Source organism: Palaemon carinicauda, chromosome 22, assembly GCF_036898095.1.
Source record: "Palaemon carinicauda isolate YSFRI2023 chromosome 22, ASM3689809v2, whole genome shotgun sequence".
NCBI lineage: Eukaryota > Metazoa > Arthropoda > Malacostraca > Decapoda > Palaemonidae > Palaemon > Palaemon carinicauda.
In genome coordinates, this window is record NC_090746.1 from 50,631,006 (window position 1) to 50,646,005 (window position 15,000).

Below are 15,000 nucleotides of genomic sequence, written 5' to 3' on the forward strand. Positions count from 1 at the left end.
CATATTTACCTATCTATTTAACATGTACTGTATATTCAGACTTTTAAAACCTTCCCTTGTACGTAGTACTGTTAACAAACTACCCTTTAATGTACAGAACACTTAATGCATGTACTACAGTACCCTAAACTAAAACAGGCACAAATATTAAAGGCGATTTTATATCATGCGTTTCCTAAACACGCCAAAAAGCACGATAAAAAATGGCAACCAATGTTTTGTTTACGTTTATCTCTGATCTTAATGAAGAAACAAACGCATTTACACATCTGTGTATAGGTTAGTTTTTGCATCGATTATATTGATTATTCAGTACAGTATGTTGATTTTGTTATTACCTACCAATGTTTTACTTAATTTTTCTTAGGACTTCCAAATGAAATGTTTTTCTTTATGACGCCGCCTGAAACGACGGCGTCTTAAAGTACGCTCAGTAAACAAACGAAGGCATTTAACGCGCATGATGAAAGTGATAATAATGACATTACAGTAAAAGCTTTTAGAAAATATGTTATTACAAATATTATTTACCGTATCTATATAAAATCATACATACGTAGCAAAGCAGGAAAACAATTTACGAAAGAGAGAGAGAGAGAGAGAGAGAGAGAGAGAGAGAGAGAGAGAGAGAGAGAGAGAGAGAGAGAGAGAGAGAGTTGTTTTACGTACGTAAATGTAAATTTTAAACAAAAAAAAATAGCCCCATTTCATATAAAATAGGTTATTACAAATATTTTACTTTATCATATTACAGTAGTCTGTATAATACTGTAAAGTTCAGTACAGTATGTTGTTGTTACAGTCGTGGCGATGAAATTCTCACGAAACAAAAACACGGCATTCATTACAACAGCTGATTCATTCTCTCTCTCTCTCTCTCTCTCTCTCTCTCTCTCTCTCTCTCTCTCTCTCTCTCTCTTCGTGTTATACAATACTTACATATAGATGAAAAAACTAAAATTAGTTTTCTTAGTGTCAATTAAATACGAAACGAAAAAATTATGCCGAGTTTACATCCATTTCAATCGTTGCTAAAAATACGGCATCCGATTTCATCAGCAAACCACTATTTTTTGGGAAACATCATTTTATTCTAGAAAATTGCTACTCTTTAAATAGTTAATTGCACATTAAGAAAGCGTTGTACTTTTGTTTTTAAATTTCGGGTGTGTTTTAAAAATCCAGTATTGTTGACTTTTTTGTTTTACTTTTGGCTGTGATTAGATCAGCTAACGTCTAGCTGCCGCTCTTGAGAGTGTACGAATACACTAACAAAGTATCGTTTATACCATTTCTTAACTTATTCAAACCGTCTACAGTATACAGTTGATATTACATAAGCACCAATGTATTATAACCTATAAAATTTTTTTGTTTGTTACATTTAAAACAACACACACACACTCTCTCTCTATCTCTCTCTCTCTCTCTCTCTCTCTCTCTCTCTCTCTCTCTCTCTCTCTCTCTCTCTCTCTCTCTCTTCTCTCTTCTCTCTTCTCTCTCTCTCTCTCTCTCTCTCTCTCTCTCTCTCTCTCTCTCTCTCTCTCTCTCTCTCTCTCTCTCTCTCTCTCTCTGAAGGCTACTTTTCACTACCTCCCATTCCTTACCTCTCTCTATCTCTCTAACAAATGATATCTTTGTTGCTCCTCAAAGTTTCATTTATATTGAAAATCAATCATGATTCAATTTTCCTTACTTTCTCCAATCTCGCACCATTGGTCACATCGCGGTATTTTCGAAATTTCCGGAAATCCGCGATTTTTGTATATACATGCGTTATGAAAAAAATCCGCGAAGTGGTGAATCCGCGATGGTCGAACCGCGAAGTAGCGAGGGCTCACTGTAACTGGATATGATGAGCTTTTACCAGTTCACCATCAGGCAGTCTCTGCAGCTCATAGGTGACCTTATTCTCGTGTACCTTAGTAACACGGAATACCCCCTCAAACCTAGGGATGAGCTTGTTCGTCAGAAGGTGTCCCAACAGGTGCACCTTCTTAAGCACCAGAGAACCCTCTTTAAACGGTTTGTACCGAGGATGTCCTTCAGCCCATGGGTCTCTCGTTTCTGCTGATAGCAAAGGGATACTATCAACATCGTGAGCACCCTTCAGTATGTTCTCAGCTGGAGTACAGCCAATCTCAGTGTGGTGGGAATGGTTGTAGCTGAGAACTGCTCGGGATAAGAACTGGTCCCATTTCCGAGATTCCCCAGAAATCACCCTCGGTAACTCACCAATGGTACGATTCACTCGCTCCACTGCACCGTTACTAGAGGGTTTATACGGAGTTGTTTTCACATGTACAACATTATACCGCTCCAACAACTCAATAAATTCCTGTGAAATAAACTCAGGGCCCTTATCAGTCAATATCCGGACTGGAACACGAGGAATAACGGGAAAAACTCGATCTTCAAGCGCCTGGCATATCGTACTGCTCTCCTTATTCCTTATGGGTACTGCCGTTACCCACTTGGAATAATGGTCGACTACCATCAGACACCCAATAAAACAGTACTGGTTGTTGGGAGACTTACAAGATCCATAGCAACCATTCAAAGGGAGAAGAGGTCACTATTTTCAAGGTCGGCGGGGCAACCACCTCCCTTGAGACCTTACAAGTCTGACATTCCCAACACGTCCGGCACATATCTCTGATTACATTAATCAAAGATCTGTGCCAGACGAGTCGACGGAGCATTGCACTCATTTTTCCGATCCCCCAGTGAGCATTCTGGAGGTGTGTCTCGGCAACTAGGTCAATCAGGACATTGAAGGTGACTACTGGGACTACTGAGCCGTCTGGATTCCGCTTCACTAGCAAACCCTGGTGAACTTCCAGGTTCGACCAACATCTCCTATAGGGTAGACAGGAGCGTGGAACTCGAGATGCAGGAACCCCAGAGTAGATCATCTTAATGACAGATTGAATCTGTCGATGATCTCCTTGGATCTTAGACACCTGACTAAAGGACAGAAGAGAATTTCCGGAGAACACTCCCTGATCAGATTCAGGATCAGTTACCTTCATAACAGTGGTCTCAGTTTGCAGGGAGGAGACTGAGAGTACCTTGGGAGACAACTGAAGAACAGTAGTGTGGTCATACACCAACTGTTCTCGGGGTGAATCCAGTGTCAGGTAGGCTGCGTCCAGTATATTCCTAACAAGAACAAAACAAAAGTTAATGTCTTTGGCAGCTACCACCGCATAATTAAACAGCGGTAGCCTCCACCAGAAGGACACTTCACCTCTAACTGGACGTAGCCTAGAATGTTGGTGCAGGAACCAGTCAACCCCTCTAGCTGTTCTCCTGACAGTACCTGGTACTCTATGCCAAGTTGGCTCAGTACAGACTCACTTACTAGACAAACCTGTGCTCCTGTATCAACAAGAGCACAAAATAAGGTCTCCTGCATCATTACTATCCCTACTGCTGAGTGTTGAGACACATGGGTACAACTGGACTGACGAGGTGCCTTTTCTGTCACGTACTGGATTACAGGACAATCCTCCGGCGCTTCCTGATCATCAGTGATCAAGCCCTCAGCGTCAGGAACACGAGATTTTACCTCCGCCTTATGGCCCAGAATCACGTCAGTTGGAGGGATGTAATTGCGGAGCTCGATCAGAGGATTTAAATGCACTCCAGACAGACACTGAAGATGCACACACTGAGGCTCAGTCACGGATGGATCACGATAGACAACGGGACAAGTGGGACCCCAATGGACCCAGATTCCACTTTCAATAACTTTGATGCTGCCAATAGCAACTCCAGAGCTGGGACCATACCTGGAAATCTCATTGCCTTGATCCTGTTTCTGCTGGTCTTGTCCAGTTTGAAGCCTAGTCGACCGGCGTCTTTCAGAAACTGCTGAACTAAGGCATCCCGGAGCTTGGCTCCCTTCAGCGGAGAGTCGGGTGCGACACCTGACCCTTCTGTCCAGCAGTTCACGACTAGCTCCAAGGATTCGATGAGAGAATCTGGACCACCACGAACCTCGTTATACAAGGCCAGTCCAGTAGGCAACTTGGGAGTGCTGGGTTCAGTAGCAAACAGACAGTCAGTTAATGCGGGCCAGCGGATAACCAGTCAGCGGCGGCATTCGGATCACCTGGACAGTAATTAACAATAAAGTTAAATTCGGACAGGTCCTCCAGTGTCCGTGCTAGACGACTGTCCACCATCTTCATGTCATGAAGGTACATCAGGGGACGGTGATCAGAATGGATCACGAAGAACTGACCATAGAGGAAAGCCCTGAAGGTTTTCACTCCCCATCGCAGAGCAGCCAACTCACGCTCAATGGTAGAGTAACGGGTCTCGCAGTCAAGGAAAGTCATAGAGTCGTACGCTATAACCCGACGCTCCCCTGGATGCTCCAAGGACTCCTGGCACAGACAAGCACCAGCACCTTCACCCGAAGCGTCAACAAACAACTCCAAGGGTTTAGCATCAGTGGAGTAGTCAGGGTATGACAACATAATGTCCTCTTTGATCAGTTCCTTCAAGCGCACAAAGCCACTGTCAATTTCTGCAGTCAACTTCAGTTTCCTAGTCCCTTGAGATTTTCGTCCTCCAGTCTTCGCAGATAATGGTTTGGCTATCTGTGAGCACATGGGGATAAACTTCCGTTGGAAGTTGACCAGTCCCAGGAATCCCCGTAGCTCACGCACAGTGGTCGGTTTAGGGAAGTCTTCCACTTTCTGGATGTATTCTGGTAGCTTACGCATACTAGAACGTCCAACCAGATGACCAAGATACTGGACCTCGGCTTGAACCCAAGAACACTTCCCGAGTTTTATCTTGAGTCCGTGCTTCTGGAGAGTAGCCAAAACTCGTTCTACCAGTCTCAGGTGTTCCTCGAAAGAAGACCCCAAGTATCAATATGTCGTCAATGTAGACAACCACCTTGGCTTTCGGGAACTCTTGGAGAATACTCTGCATTTCTCTCTGGAACACTGCAGGTGCATTTTTCAGTCCAAACGATAAGCGTCTGAACCACCAGTGTCCAAAGGCGGTAGAGAAAGCCGTGTATTCCTTACTGTCCTCTGCCAACGGTAACTGGTAGTATCCACGAACCAGGTCAAGGGTTGTAAAGTATTTGACTCCTTGAAGTCCAAATACAGAGTTGGCCATGTTAGGCATCGGGAACTTATCAGAGACAGTCACCTTATTCAGTCTACGGTAGTCCACACACAACCGTATACTATTGTCCTTTTTTCGGACTGGAACAATGGGTGAAGACCAAGGAGAGATGCTGGGTTCAATAATACCCAGTTCATGCAACTCCTTGCACTGTTCCTCGATGGCGTCAGCGACGAGTTTGGCAAACCGTCGAACTCTCTGATAAATGGGTGTCTCGTCATACAGGTGGATGCGTATTGGTGTGCTTGAGCACTCTCCCACATCATCATCACCAGTACTGATGACTGGAAGATGACGTCAAATCATTTGACAAAACTGGTCCTTCTGAGAAGAGTCCAGTTCATCGGAGATAGACAGATTGTCTATCTCTTCCAATACGCTCGGTTCAGGAGTCAGGTCACACTCCTGTGCTATCAGGCAGGATAGAGGAGCATCCACCATTGCTATGGTGAACACCTTCCCCTAGAGATCGCCCTTCTTGATCTGGCAGTTTCTTCAGATGAACCCTTGCCTAAAACTGAGGCTTTTCTGTCCTTCAGTTCAAGGATGCCAGGAATTGCTGTAACTTTACTTGACAGACCAAGGGTTATAATGTCGCCATCATAATACATTTCCGGCCAACAGTCGGTCGGACAAGCAGGGCACCTAAAAGACGTGTCAAGTCCCTTAGGAAAGTTAACGCTAACTGGAACAAGTACTGGCTTAATACTGGCAATCCTCATTGAATCGGCTGCGTGGACCTCAAGTGCGTAAACCACTTGCTGACAACAGGCTCCATGTATCGGGACACAATACTCCCAAAGAGGCTCTTGGTGAGTACTGCCAACGCTCAGCCAATTTCGGGCTCCGTTAACTATCACCCCATTTGCTCTCAAGAACTGGTAACCACGCACTACGTGCTCAGCCATAGTCCCTGAAGGTACTACATGGAACACACCTGGGGTGAATGTCATTCCATGCAGTATAGGGGTCAACAGTACAGTACCTAGGGTCTTAGGTCCTGTTTGCCTTAAACCCTTCAGACCAATGGTGTTGGGTACCATCTGCAGCTGGTAATCCTGTACTACTCTCGATGACAGGAAGTTGACCTCGGCTCCGGAGTCAATGAGAGCATCCAACGCTCCCGATGGAAACTCAGACATGGTCACTGGGACAGCCATGAGTGGTACAGGAGCCAACTGTGCCAGGTTAACCCTACGAAGAGTTTTCAATACCGCCTCAGCTTCTGCTTTCTCCCTGGAAGAGTCAGTTGGAGAAGCTCTGGACTGTGTCGAGGACAGGTTATCACAGGCCAATCCTGAAAGAGCCATTGGAGGTGCAATGACTTCTTCAGGTTGAGGGGTAACCTTGGAAATCGAGATTTTCCGAGGCTGCCACCGGAATACTAGGAGCATGCACCCTAGCACTCACACCCTCCTTTGATGTAGCCCCACCTTCTACATCGATGGCCTGGTGTTTAAAGCCCTATGATACTCCTCAGTTCTTGACTTCCTGGGCTTTGCCTTCTTGCTCCTCTTCTTCCCCACAGTTCGAGATGGAGCACTGGACTCGCTCCCACTTTGGGTCTCCCGGCTGCTGGTTGATCCAGAATAGGACGACGGGGTCGAAGTAGCATTCACCGGTACTGCTCTCCACCTTGAAGGAGTCTGGACAGAGGTAGTCTCCCTCCCAGGGCTGCGGGCATTAGCTGAGTTCTGGACAGGTGATCTGTTTATAACCGGAGCCTGTCGTCCACACTGTGCCACATGATGGTTGGACGAGCCACAACGTAGGCAGAGGTTGAGGCGTCTACGATACTCGTCCACAAAGTGCCCTGGTTTTCGGCACCAGGCACAGTACCTCCTCTGGAACTGAAGAGATCTATCCGGGGTACGCGATGGTGGCAGGCGCACTTCCACAGGTGCAGGTTTGGGGACAGGTCAAGGAGGAGTGCGTGAATACACTCTGTCAGGTCCAGGTGAACGGCTGGGAGCAGCCATGGCAACCCTGTCGGCATACGAGCCGTTCCATGACTGTCCCACATGACTTGATGGCCAAATCCTCTGCCTTCTGGCTTCACTGATGGGATGCCTCGTCGAGAACACTCAACAGGTGTAAAACATCCTGCCAAGTGGCCTGACGGCCAGCGGAGACATTAATGGTGACCAGAGACTGTTCCAGCCAACTCGCAGCTCGGCTCGGAACAGTTCTTAGGAGCTTTCGCTTAAGCTCCCTCCGGTCCAAACTACGGCGAAGATAGGCAGACTTGTACAGGGAGGCTAACCGGACAGCGTAGATTTTCAGCTGTTCGCCTTCGCCACAGGTGGCACTGTTGAACCGGGCCTTTCTACCAGCATCACGCCTCTCTCGGGCTTCACGGCACCAGTCAAGGAGGCGTTCCTTCATGACGGGGTATGAGATCTTGGGACCCCCCATGGCTGAGAAGGCCTCATGGATTTCTCCCTTCAGAAATCTTCCAAGGTCAACAGTCCACCGGCCAGAGCTTCCCGCGGTATACTTACTTGCACAGTAGGCCTCGAAATCTCTAAGGAATCGGGCAAAACTCTGGCCAGTTTCCAGCTGGAAGATTCCAGGCTTGGGGTTCCTCCTGGAGTCAAGGACCTTGATAAGATCAGACAGACTGCGTTCTGTCTGGAGGGACTGGACATGGTCGGTGGAGACAGTGTCTTCTGAGCTGACACTGAGACAGGAGCTGGAAGTGTCACTACCAGAATCTTCACTGGTAGATTCCTGTGATGAAGATGTCATTTCGGGTATGGCTGGTCTGGCTCTTTCCTTGGCCTGGCGTCTCCGCTTTGGGAAAGCCCCTGTCTGGGCAAGAACTGCCTCAGTGGTAGCTGCTGGAGCTTTCTCTGGCCTATTGGATTCGGCCGGGTTATCCAAGAACTGCTCCCCAGTCCACTGGCTGCAGGCTCTGGTGGACTAACAGAGTTAGTGGCCAGAACAGGCGAGGAAGCAAGCAGTCCACTTGGGACAGGAGACTCCCAGAAGCATGGTACAGGGAGATTAATGTTGTGAACCCTGGAGGGGGCTGGAGACCTCCAATCAGTGGCTCTGCTCCAGTCACTGGAATTGCCAGACCATTGTAATTTGGCCAAGCAGGGGACGTAGATGGAGCACTGGTGGTCACTGTGGTTGTGACCCCAGTGGCAACGTGGCACGTTGGTGACGGCTCAACGGTCTTCAGGGCTGCCACTTGAAGTGTCAGGGACTTGACCTGAGTTGTCAGGTCACTGAAAATCCTGACAAGACTCTCTACATCCCGGCTCAGGCTCTTCTTAGCCTTTCGGCGTTTACTGGATAACGATCCCATCACTAAAGGTTGGTGTTTCCCGGTCTGGGCACCAAAAATTATGTAGTGGTTTTGCGGACTGTGGCCAAAGTAGCACCCAAACTGCCTAGTATCCGAATGTCGACCACAACCCGACGTTCACTATACAACAAACATACAATGGTGGATTACCCAAAAACCTAAGTAACAGTTCAAGAGAACGGAGCACTGGGCACCACCCTTTGATTTATAATGGGCAAGGGGACCCAGCTAGATCCTGACTTAAACCTTTGCTTCTCCAGCTTGCTGATCATAAGTAAAAGTATAAGAACATTAGGTGAAAGGAAATATTGTTTTTACTGATAACTAGACAGTATGGGAAATTAAATTTTGATAGATTACTGTACTTATGAGGAAAGGACACCATGGTGTAAGGAACTATAATGAAATGCTGTATTCGTAAAAAACAAGAAAAAAAATATTTATTTGAACAAACTGTTAGGATTACAATTACATTGACCCATCAATCCAAATAGAAAATTAAAGGCAAAATTAGCATCCCTTTACTGTACGTCAAACTTCAGCAACAGGGTAACAAGATAAACAAACAGGAAATTTTTTTTCCCCCAGGTGGGACACACATAAGTGTTCCTATACAGTACAAGTATAAACCAAGGCACACCTAACCGTGTATCTATTTGGGCAAGTACCAGTGTGACATTTCAATAGTTCCTGTTAACTATTAATGTTTATGACACCTAACGGTTTTGGATATCTCCGCAAAAAGACGGTTTTAGGCCCCTTTACGTTCACTTGGTTCTGTGGCAAACATTTAAAAAAAACTGTCCATCACTAAGTTCCAGTATGGAATCACCTTTTGTGATCTGGTGATGTGGAGTAGCAATTTCTTGTTCCTTGTTGATGATCGAACACGAGCAATCGCCAATGGCTTTATAATACATTAGTTGTGGTGTTATTCAGTTAAACACTTGATGGGACTTACAGTTCACTCTCAATGTAATATGTATACAGAGCAGCATCACAGACCACTACACACTGGTAACAGGCCATCAACCACATTCATAATTGTTATGCGATACACTGGATTCCAGGGACGGATGTACTCACTCTTTTCTATATACATACAGTAGTGGGCTAGATAATCTTCCCTTACACTCCCTACTGAGTGTAGGGGCTGCTGTCAATACCTGGAAAGGAACAATAACAAATTAAGACATTTTTGGAAAAAGGGGGCTTGGGGGATACAAAAGAAAAAAAAAATTGAAAATCAAATATGTTTCATACACACAAACCACTAAAGTTTTCTCAGACACAAACCCTTATATATTGCATCATTTTGATGTTATTACTGTTTTGAAATATTTTATTTTGATTGTTCATTTATTTATCATATTTATTTATTTCCTTATTTCTTTCTTCATTGGGCTATTTTTTCCTGTTGGAGCCCTTGGGCTTATAGCATCTTGCTTATCCAACTAGGGTTGTAGCTTAGCTAGTAATAATAATAAGCATAATAATAATAATACATTATGATTTACTTCATCTGTAGAGATTACTTTCGCCAGTATCACCATGGTCTACTAAACTCATCTTTTGCAATTATTTCAACACTAGTGCTGTTTTTCTATTGCAGCACATGTTCTAGATGAACATGCCTGTGGCACTTAGTCACATTTTGATTCTGAAGTAATCAAAGTGGAATTTATCGCTTTGCATCTACTTCTGATGATGGAGATTGGTTTTTGACACCTAGTTAACCCCTTGAACGAAGAAGAATTGTTTGGTAATCTCATGTTATCAGAATGTGGAAAGAATAGGTCAGACTATTCAGTGTATGTCTGGGCAAAGGAAAAATGAGCCGTAACAAGAGAAATATCCAATGAAGTAGTACTCTCTTGCCAGCCAAAGGACCCAATAACTCTCTAACGGTAGTATGTCAACGGGTGCCTGGTGTGCCCTGGCCAACCTACTACCTACTATATCTGCAGAAGAAACTGTACGACCTCCTTATCTAAATGGATGCTGCAGAAAACCTTCAACTGGTAAGCTGGAAGTAACAAGTTGTAGACAGGTTGCTCATGAAAGGAACTTCTCTGTAACATCACATTTGTATTTGGGACAAATGAAAGGCTTATGCTTTCCCAGCTTTTTGCAAGAGAGATTAAATAAAGATTTGCTTGCAGTTCACTTTCTCATCTTCCAAAGTCAAGTTTCTGAAGGATTTCTGTCAAGGGCTCATTCGTTTGAATTCCTGAGCTCCAAGGAAACATCTTTGCTGTAGGGGTTTAAATAGTCTAGAAAGTACTTGTCTTAAAGGTCTGATATATTTGAGCTCACTTGGTCCTATGTCAGTCACTCCGTCTGCTTTCATGAACTTGGTACAAATGAAGACCTATGGGTCTTAAAGATTGACTCGTATAACTTCCTTTGTCATCTAAAAAATAGAAGAAAATCAGCTACAGTAAACTTTCCAGTTGTCTTGATAACATTGTGTGGGGCGGGGGGTGTTTAGCCTGACCTAGCAATAGGTACAAGATCCTCTCACAAAGGATCGGTTGGTTCTTGAAATTATATCTCGTCAAATAGCTACTGAAATTCCCAGAGCTATTAGACACATGAACATATTTAAAATTGTCAAAGTACAAGTTCTACCTTTGCATATTTAGTTCATAATGTCTCGCATAGTTAATAGTTTATTGCCAAAACAAACATATGATACAGAAAAGTAATCTTTGTTGCATATGAATTAGATTTACATACATACATATACCAAGGCATTTTCGACATCAAACAAATGAAACAAAAAAGGGGACCTCTCCTCTCTATGTTCCTCCCAGCCTGACAAGGGACTCAACCGAGTTTGGCTGGTACTGCTAGGGTGCCACAGCCCACCCTCCCCCGTTATCCCCTACAGATGAAGCTTTATAACGCTAAATCCCCTACTGCTGCTACCTCCGCGGTCAACCAAGGCACCGGAGGAAGCAGCAGGGCCTACCGGAACTGTGTCACAATCGCTCGCCATTTATTCCTATTTCTAGCACGCTCTCTTGCCCTCTCACATCAATCCTCCTATCACCCAGAGCTTGCTTCACTCCATCCATCCACCCAAACCTTGGCCTTCCTCTTGTACTTCTCCCATCAACTCTTGCATTCATCACCTTCTTTAGCAGACAGCCATTTTCCATTCTCTCAACATGGCCAAACCACCTCAACACATTCATATCCACTCTAGCTGCTAACTCATTTCTTATACCTGTTCTCACCCTCACTACTTCGTTCCTAACCCTATCTACTCGAGATACACCAGCCATACTCCTTAGACACTTCATCACAAACACAGTCAATTTCTGTCTCTCCGTTACTTTCATTCCCCACAACTCCGATCCATACATCACAGTTGGTACAATCACTTTCTCATACAGAACTCTCTTTACATTCATGCCCAACCCTCTATTGTTTATTACTCCCTTAACTGCCCCCAACACTTTGCATCCTTCATTCACTCTCTGACGTGCATCTGCTTCCACTCCACTATTTGCTGCAACAACAGACCCCAAGTACTTGAACTGATCCACCTCCTCAAGTAACTCTCCATTCAACATCGACAATCAACCTCGCACCACTTTCCCTTCTCGTACATCTCATAACCTTATTCTTAACCACATTAACTCTCAATTCCTTCTTTCACACACCCTTCCAAATTCTGTCACTAATCGGCCAAGCTTCTCTTCTGCGTCCGCAACCAGTACAGTATCATCCGCAAACAACAACTGATTTACCTCCCATTCATGGTCATTCTCGTCTGCCAGTTTCAGTCCTCGTCCCAGCACTCTCGAGCATTCACCTCTCTCACCACTCCATCAACATACAAGTTAAACAACCACGGCGACATCACACATCCCTGTCTCAGCCCCACTCTCACCGGAAACCAATCGCTCACTTCATTTCCCATCCTAACACATGCTTTACTACCTTTGTAGAAACTTTTCACTGCTTGCAACAACCTTCCACCAACTCCATATAACCTCATCACATTCCACATTTCTTTCCTATGAACTCTTATCATATGCTTTCTCCTGATCCATAAACGTAACATACAGTACACCTCCTTACCTTTTGCTAAATATTTCTCGCATATTTGCCTAACTGTAAAAATTTTATTCATACAACTCCTACCTCTTCTAAAACCACCCTGTACTTCTAAGATTGCATTCTCTGTTTTATCCTTAATCCTATCAATCAGTACTCTACCATACACTTTTCCAACTACACGCAACAAATTGATACCCCTTGAATTACAACACTCGTGCACATCTCCCTTACCCTTATACTGTATAGTGGTACAATCCAATCTACTGGTACCATTGACAACATAAAACACATATTAAACAATCTCACCAACCATTCAAGTACAGTCACACCCCCTTCCTTCAATATCTCAGCTCTCACACCATCCATACCAGATGCTTTTCTTACTCTCGTTTCATCTAGTGCTCTCCTCACTTCCTCTCTTGTAATCTCTCTCTCATTCTCATCTCCCATCACCGGCATCTCAACACCTGCAACAGCAATTATATCTGCCTCCCTATTAGATTTGTCCAAAATAATTACCCATACTCAAAAAATATTTGAGAGCAATATTTCACACCTACGGTATCAATCTACAAGACAAGGCCTAAGATCATAATTATTATTTTCCCTCTCCCTCCTCTTTTACTTCTTTCTTTTCTTTTCCTTCCCTTCCCTTACAATACCAACTACTCAACATCTTTAGGATTTAACTTCCAACATCTCATAACCCTAATACAATACAAAACTACGTCCTTAGAGCATCACAGTTATTGCACTTATGTCAGCAATACTTCATATACAAAATTACACAATTCTTCCAATTAACTTTTCACTGAAAAATTCCTTAGTATCAGCGAAGTTTAAGCGAAGTTTAATATTTGGTACCTCTCCGACTGTGATCTGTAAGTGGGTAGTGTATCAACACAAGTTCTTCTGTTTGCAAGTGAATATCATCACCCAGACACACACGTTCTTCCCGAGTTGTGCGGCTCCACCTTCCTCCTCTATTCTCAGATTAGGACACATTAGACGCTGTCTCGTAAATGCCTGACGTTTATAGTCGGGTATGAATAGGTCTGTCATATAAATCGAATGCACAGTCCTCATTGGATTCATATCTGTAATATAGGTTCCCAACTTTGTTGCCCCTTGTGCCTTCCTTCAAACAGCTTCAAATATCTTCTCTAATGGGAGTACATTACCATTTCCCATACATATTATGGATGCTGAAGAATCTCCTAATCAGTAGTGGGGAGAGTGGGCCCATGACAAAGTGTGGTGGCTTCTCATAGAAACTTGGGTACCTTTGGATGTATTGCCAGAGATGTGCTGTAACTGCAGTAGACTACCTCACACCATTAATAAAGCATATGAAATTTTCTGTTGTATTGCCTAAAGTGTGTTGCGAGGTTAAATTTATGCTCTCAAACTGTGGACCAAATTGAAGGTGAAGAAGTAGAGCCAGGTATTTTGACAACTGTTCCCATAGCCACACTGGTTGAGGTAGACAAGACAAGCACCTTTGCAAGTGTATAGTGTACATACATAATCCCTTCAGAGAGGCAGATCTTTCACTAGATATAGTACACTACATCATCTTGATTTAAAGGAGAATGTATATTCTCAGGCAATTTATCCAACAAATTGAACAAATTCACTTAAATGTTTCTTGGTGAACCTATACAAGAATTTTTTAGTTTTAAAGGATTAAAGATAGTACATGAATGGCAAAGGCAAGGGATAGTGACATTTCCCTTGCAAGGAGGATAATGCTCTATACGCTGACCATATATGCATATCAGCACCAAAGCCCCCTCTCCACCCAAGCTAAGACCAGGAGGCCCAGGATATGGCTGCTGATGACACAGCAGGTAGACCTATAGGCTCCCCCAACCTTAGTTCTCAAGGATGGTGGGTTGCAGACACCAAAGGAACTAATGAGTTTGAGCGGGACTCGAACCCCTGTCTGGTCATCACCAGGCAGAGACATCACCATTAGGCCACAACAACTCCATAGCTTTGAAAGGTCAAAGGTAGACTTTTTAGAAGTTATTTCTTGCCATTATTTTATACTCTTGATATACTGTAATATTTTTTTTTCAGAGAAATACAATTTGCCCGTTTCACTACCTATCTTTGATCTTTTATATCTCTCTTCGTTCCATTGTGCCTGCAACTAATATTTGTGACTTTTTTGCAGTCACACAACTGATTAGGTTAGTGGAACACTGACTAGGTCATATCCGATGTAGCAAGGAAAGCTGTTTTTTAAGTTTTATTGATGAGACTAAAGAGCAGTTTCATGCTGAAAAGTGTAACTAATGAGTAGTGGTTTGTAATGAACTAACTCTTGAATAGAAAACTAAAATAGATTAGAAAAATAACAGATAAAGTGTGAAACAAGACTCGTGTATTGTTTTCACAAATATATAGCATTTCTTGCCTGAAGAAATGCTACATATTGGTTGAGGTGTTGATAATGATTA

General features: G+C 43.8%; 1 protein-coding gene across 1 annotated transcript in view; it reads left to right on the plus strand.

Annotated features, from left to right (window-relative positions):
• Positions 1–15,000, plus strand: part of LOC137616436 (leukocyte elastase inhibitor-like) — a 359,050-nt gene that overhangs the window by 203,170 nt on the left and 140,880 nt on the right. The gene's annotated exons all lie outside the window — the stretch shown is intronic.